The sequence below is a fragment of the Loxodonta africana genome, chromosome 15 (genome assembly GCF_030014295.1).
Source record: "Loxodonta africana isolate mLoxAfr1 chromosome 15, mLoxAfr1.hap2, whole genome shotgun sequence".
In the NCBI taxonomy this organism is placed as follows: Eukaryota; Metazoa; Chordata; class Mammalia; order Proboscidea; family Elephantidae; genus Loxodonta; species Loxodonta africana.
Genome location: NC_087356.1, coordinates 42,848,531 through 42,855,568, shown reverse-complemented (window position 1 = coordinate 42,855,568; position 7,038 = coordinate 42,848,531).

Here is a 7,038-nt window from a genome sequence, read left to right as displayed (position 1 = left end):
CTTTCCACAGATGTAGTCATTTTGATTCCTGTATTTTCTATCCAGTGGGGTCCAGGTGTATAATCGTTGTTTATGTTGTTGAAAAAAGGTATCTGCAAGTGAAAAGACGTTGATCTTACAAAATTCTGTCATGCGATCTCCGTTTCTATCACCAAGGCCATATTTTCCAACTACCAATCCTTCTTCTTCCTTTCTAATTTTTGCATTCCAATCACTAGTAATTATCAATGCATCTTGATTGCAGGTTTGATCAATTTCAGACTGCAGAAGTTGGTAAAAATCTTCAGTTTCTTTGTCTTTGGCATTAGTGGTTGGTGTGTAAATTTGAATAATAGTCATATTAACTGGTCTTCCTTGTAGCCATATGGATATTATCCTATCACTGACAGTGTTGTACTTCAGGATAGATATTTAATTATTCTTTTTGACTATGAATATAATGCTATTCCTCTTCAATTTGTCATTTTCAGCATAGTAGGCTACATGATTATCTTATTCAAAATGGCAAATACCAGTCCATTTCAGCTCGTTAATGCCTAGGACATTGACATGTATGAATTCCATTTCACTTTTGATGACTTCCAATTTTTCTAGATACATACTTTGTACATTCCATGTTCTGATTATTAAAGGATGTTTGCAGTTTTTCTTATTTTGAGTTGTGCCACATTAGCAAATGAAGGTCTTGAAAGGTTGACTCCATCTGCATCATTAAGGTTCACTCTACTTTGAGGAGGCAGCTCTCCCCCAGTCTTATTTTGAGTGCCTTCCAACCTGAGGGGTTCATCTTCTGCCACCATATCAGACAATGTTCCGCTGCTATTCATAAGGTTTTCACTGGCCAATTTTTTCAGAAGCAGACAGCTAGGTCTTTCTTTCCAGTCTGTCTTAGTCTGGAAGCTCTGCTTAAACCTGTCCACTAAGGGTGACACTGCTGGTATTTGAAATACCGGTGGCAAAGTTTCCATTATCACAGCAACACAGAAGCCTCCACAGTATGATAAACTGACAGACACTTGATGGATGAACAAGATTCCTGTGGTCATATTAATATTAAAATGAATATATAGTGTAATCAATCAACACCCATGGAAGCGGCAGTCAAGAAATCAAAACATGCATTGCATTGGGCAAATCTGCTGCAAAGAACCTCTTTAAAGTGTTGAAAATCAAAGATGTTACCTTGAAGACTAAGGTGCACCTGACCTAAGCTATGGTATTTTCAATCACATTATATGCATGTGAAAGCTGGAAAATGAATAAGGAAGACCGAAGAATTGACGCATTTCAATTATGGTGTTGGGGAAGAATATTGAATATACCATGGACTGCCAAAAGAATAAGAAAACCTGTCTTGGAAGAAGTACAACCAGAACGCTCCTTAGAAGCAAAGATGGCGAGACTGCATCTTACATACTTTGGACGTGTTTTCAGAAGGGATCAGTCTCTGGAGAAGAACATCATGCTTGGTAAAGTACAGGGTCAGTGGAAAAGAGGAAGACCTCTTGGGAATGAGTGGAAGGGAGTGTGCATTGGATGAAGGGTGTAAAAGAAATAATTCCTCATCTTCCATAGTAAGAAGTCAATAGATAATGTATGAAATGGAAAAATCTAGAAAAGCAGTAGAAACCTATTATTTGGAAACATAGAAATAAACATGAGAAAAATACTTACAGGAACTGAAGTTAGTTGCTTCTGAAGAATGGGAACCAGGAGTAGGTAGGAATAAGTAGGGGAGGTGTTTTTCATGATCAGTGAAGTTCATCCTGATAAGAAGCCCTGGCTGGCACAGTGATAAAACACTTGGCTGCTAACTGGAAGTTTGGTGGTTCGAACCCATTTCTCCATGGCTGAAAGAAGTGACAGTCTGCTTCCTTAAAGATTACAGCCTTGGAAACCATAAAGGGCAGTTCTACTCCGTCCTACAGGGTCACTATGAGTTGGAATCGACTCTACGGCAATGGGTTTGGTTTTATAGGGTTTGTCTGGGACAGTCCCAGTTTAGCCTTGTTAGTTCGGCATAATTTTACTACCATTGCCCCTTTCACTCAAAATGGTCCCAGTTTAGGATAGTGGTTTGGAGAGGGATGCTGGTGAGGAGTGAGCTTCTTGGATCAGGTGGACACTTGAGACTATGTTGGCATCTCCTCCCTGGAGGGGAGATGAGAGGGTAGTGGGGGTTAGAAGCTGGTGAAATGGACACAAAAAGAGAGAGTGGAGGGAGGGAGCGGGCTGTCTCATTAGGGGGAGAGCAATTGGGAGGATGTAGCAAGGTGTATAGAAGTTTTTGTTTGAGAGACTGACTTGATTTGTAAACTTTCACGTAAACCACAATAAAAATTAAAAAAAAAAAAAAGTCCCAGTTTAGATGAAGCCTTGAACTTTTTAAATTAAGTATGTGTAATACTCCAATAAAAATAAAATTAAAAGAGAGGACTCTTTGGACCCTAAATAAAATAATCCTCTTTCATTAAGCTCAGCCAAAGACTGATTTTCTTTTTCCCTAAAAATTGATTCTTCATTTCAATTCAAATATATCTGTTTTGGAGCACTTTTTACATTCCCCACTTTGTTTAATCCTTACAGCAGCTTTATGGGGTGTGATCATTAAGGTTGTGTGTCAACTTGGCTGGGCCATGATTCTCAGTGGTTTGGCAGTTATGATGTAAATTTGGTAGTTATGTAATGATGTAATTACCTCCATAATGAGATCTGATATGATTAATCACCTACATGATGAGATCTGTTATGAGCAGCTAATCAGTTGAAAGGCAGTTTTCTTGGGCACGTGGCCTGCATCGAATACAGGTAGACTCTGGCAAAGCTCACTGGCTTTTGCTCACTTTGGATCCTGCAGCTGGCTCCTGTTCATCTGACTTCTGGTTCTTGGGACTTGAGCTAGCAGCTTACCTGCCGTTTTACCTGCTGATCTTGGGATTCATTGGCCTCCACAGCCTACAAGCCAGAGGCCTGCGGTCTGACCCTCCGATCTCAGGTTCACCAGCCCCTGTGGCTACATGAGTCAGAAGCCTCCAGCGTGATCCATGGACTTGGGACTTCCAGCCTGTACAACCGCATGAGCCATTTCCTTGGTATAAATCTCTATGTATATTTATATGCTGCACTGGTTTTGCTTCTCTAGAGAACCCAACCTAAGATAGCAGTTATGTAATCGGGTAGTTTGGCGTTTACATAATGATGTAATTTGGCAGTTATGTAATGATGCAGTTATCCCCCACGATATGATCTTATGTGATCAGTCAATCAGTTGTAAGGGGAGTTTCCTCAGGGGTGTGGCCTGCATCCAACATATAGATGGACGTTCTGGCAAAGCTCGCTTACTTGCTCTGGATCCTGTATCTGTCTTGTTATCATTTGACCTGGTTCTTGGGATTTGAGCCAGCTGCCTGCAGTATTGCCTGCCAATCTTGGGATCTGTTAGCCCACAGCCTGTGAGCTAGCAGCCTGCCGTCTGACTTGCCACTTTTGGGTTCCTCAGCCCCTACAGCTGTGTGAGTCAGGAGAAGCCTCCAGTCTGACCATGGACTTGGGACTTCCTAGCCTCTACAACTGTGTGAGCCATTTCCTCGAGATAAATTTCTCTCTCTCTTTAATATATATTATTGTGTATACACATACACACACACTCACATACGCACTTCACTGGTTTTGTTTCTCTAGAGAACCCTGCGTAAGACATAGGTTAAACATTCTATCCTATTTTAAAGATGATAAAAATTGAGTTTCAGAGAGGTATTGTGATTCCCTAATAAGGTCACACAGTTAGCAGATACTAGTCCATACTGACCAGGCCCTTTAATTATAGTTCCATGGTCTTACCACAATATCAATTGATACGGCATTTAAGCCACACCAACAGGATCTGAGATGCAAAACCAAGAACCCAGGTTAATAGCCAAGCTGTTAGAAAAACAAATTATGAAAAACAATGAATAATTCAAACACTCACTTGTCAGTCTGGTCTTCGAACAGAAATTCTAACTAGTCTGCCCAGCCTGGGCATAGTGGAAACTGAAATTATCCTCATGGAAGGACAGCTCATACTTCCAACCCCGGCCAGCCTTGGAATCCCAGATGATGATTCTGTTGCTAAACCTCAAGACCAGGGACGCAGTCCTAGTGGTTGTTTCATTTTTTAAAAACACATTTTAAAATTACACAAGTAATGCATGATTATCTCAGGAATATAATAAAATAGAGATAAAGCACAAAGGAAAAAAATTTGAGTCATCTAAATCCCAACCTAGAGATGAATACGGTTAACATTTTAGGGTATACATCTCTGACTTTTTCTAAATCAACTATAAAAATAGGATCATATCATGCAAAGTTCTCAGTAAGCTGCTTTTTTCACCAAACACTATATTTTAGACATGGTCCCATGACCATAGCCTTATGCCTATATCTTTTTTTTTTTGGTGGCTGCATAATGGCCCATCATTTGAATTAGTGTTTTCACCAATCCTCCCTTGCTAGATATTTGGATTCTTCTTTTGTCGTTATAGACTTTTCATTAGTAACCAGATTCTTTACATTCTCCCTTGGGCACATGTCCAATTATTTCCTGGGGATAAATTCCCTGAAGTAGAATTGCTGTGCCAAAGAGCATGCATTTAGGGGGCATTCTGACTCACATCATAAACTGCCCCCCTGAAAGGTTGTGCCCTCCCTCCTGCAGATGATGTGAGTGCCCATATCCCCATAGCCAGCCAAACCTGTGTGTTTTCGGTGCTTTTACCTTTCCTGAGGGTTAAATCACAGTAGAACAAGGCAAGGAGGCTGAGGAAACAAACAAGTACAAAAAGAGTTCTTTAATCTCTTCTTTCTGGTCCCTCCCACACTGTTAATATTTTTCCAGTTTGGAATTCTGGGCCTGGGTGGTTCCATTCTCAGCTCACACTCCAGCTTCCCCAAATCCCCAGCTGTTCTACATTATTTGAGTTTGGATCAGTCTGTCCCCACTAGTGTGTACATTCCCTTGAGGTAAAGGACGTCACCTTGTGTGTCAAGGTTTGGACAGCAATATCACACAGTAACAGGGTCACCAGAATATGCCCAAGGATTCCGAAAATTTAGAACCAAGCTGGTTAGAATGAACTTTTTTTTAATACGGTCTCCGACCATCGATTTCCCAGCCATGGAAACAAAGCCACATTGAAGCTAGTTAAGACAGAGGAGCAGAGGCCATTCTGGTTGTACATTCCTCCGCCTCCTCCTCTGATCCTTTCTCCCTGCCCCCCTCCACCCCCCCATCCCCCCATCCTCCTCCACTAGCTGGGCACTGAAATGCCTTTGTCTGCCTTGTTTTAAAGGGATACCATTCTGAGGCTACATTCCCATGGCCCATTCTTTGTTTTTCATTCTTCATCTGCTCCAAATTGAGAATCACATCCTCTTCCTCTATAAAACTTTCCCCCTCATTTAAGACAATTGATAGCTTTGCACAATGGCTAATGTTTCTCTTGTAATTCCTGGTTTTTCCTTCCTGATCAAAAGGGGCCTAGTAAAAGCCACCCTTGTTCAGCTTATGTATCCAACACCCTCCTCTGTCAAGCCTGGCACAGAGACTGGAGTTAAATAAATACAGAACCCGGTACTATATGCTTGCCCATATTACTCATTTTATATAGGCTCCTCTTACTGGCAGAGTACACACTCAGGGCGGATAATAAAAGAAAACACACTGAACTTTGCACTGAACATACAAATTACTCTCAACAACCTTTGACCTGGCAACTCAGAGCTTCAATACCTGGTTTTTCACACCTCTGGGACTGAAGGAGGCCCCTAGGGTTTGTGCTGGACTGCTCATCTGAAGATGGGCAGTTGAAATTCATTTAAGGGTGCCACAAAAGAAAGGCCTGGAGATCTCCTTCCATGAGTTTACAGCCAAGAAGGTTACCATGAATCGAAATCCACTTCACAGCACCTTTTTTTTTTTGAGACTGGAAGAGGAGAAATAAGATTATAACAGGTAGGGACAACTGGGCTAGTCATAACCCCCTTTTTGGCCATGTATCCGAAACACATCCTCACATGCCATAGTCTCACCTAGAGGTGGGAAAACTATGTCGTCTTCTGGATTTCACCTTCTAGCATCGCAAACTACTGTGTCAAAATTTCCCCAATTCACCAGTATTCAGCATAAATGTACATTTGCATTGTTATTTTAAGAGGGTAATTAACTGCCTGATTGTTGTCAAAAATACAAAAAGCGACACAGTCCCAAGTTGTATCCTCAGACAAAATCAACTGCTAAACATCTTTAGGGCAAGAGAAGAGAGCGGAGAAGACAACCCAGGCGCAGCTTTTGGATTTGCTTAACCAAGTCAAGGCGGGCGCTCTGCACTTCTGGCCCGTCCCCCTCGCCTGCGAACCCCGGATTTCCCTGCCCCCGCCCGGACGGCGCGCCCCTCGAGGCCCCGCCCCGTCGCCGAAGCCCCGCCCCGCTGCCGACGTCAGTTGTTATGTCTCGGCGCGGGCCGCGGCGGCCGCGGATCCACTGCTGCGGAGGCGACGGCCGCGGCCTGGGGAGCTGTGGGGGCGTCAGGGACGGCGGGCGCTGCGTGGCCCGGGGGCAGCCCGACAGCCGTCCGGGGAACCGTGTCGGGGCTTCTTTTTGCTCTTTTCCTGACGGACCGTCGCCCTGCGCGGCGCTCTCCCGCCCGTCGGCTGGAGCGAACCTGGAGCCTCCGCCGTGCTCGCTGCGCTTCTCGCGGAACCAGGGCGGCCGGCGGGGCCTGGGGCCTGGGGCCTGGGGCCGGGCGCGGCACTGCGGCGGCCGCTCGTCCCCGCGCCGGGCGCTGGGCCCCGGGCCTGGCCCGGCGCCTCCTGACCCGCCGCCTCGGTAGCCCGGGGGGCCCCAACCGCCTCCTGGGCCTGCTGCCCTCCGCGCCCGCCTGGAGCCCGGACCCCGGCGGCGGTCGCCTCTGTGAAGTGCCCTTCGGTTCCCCTCCCCGTTTCAGAGCTCGGTCCTGGAGGGCCGACCCCGCCGCCAGGGGCGGTGAGCCCGCAGCC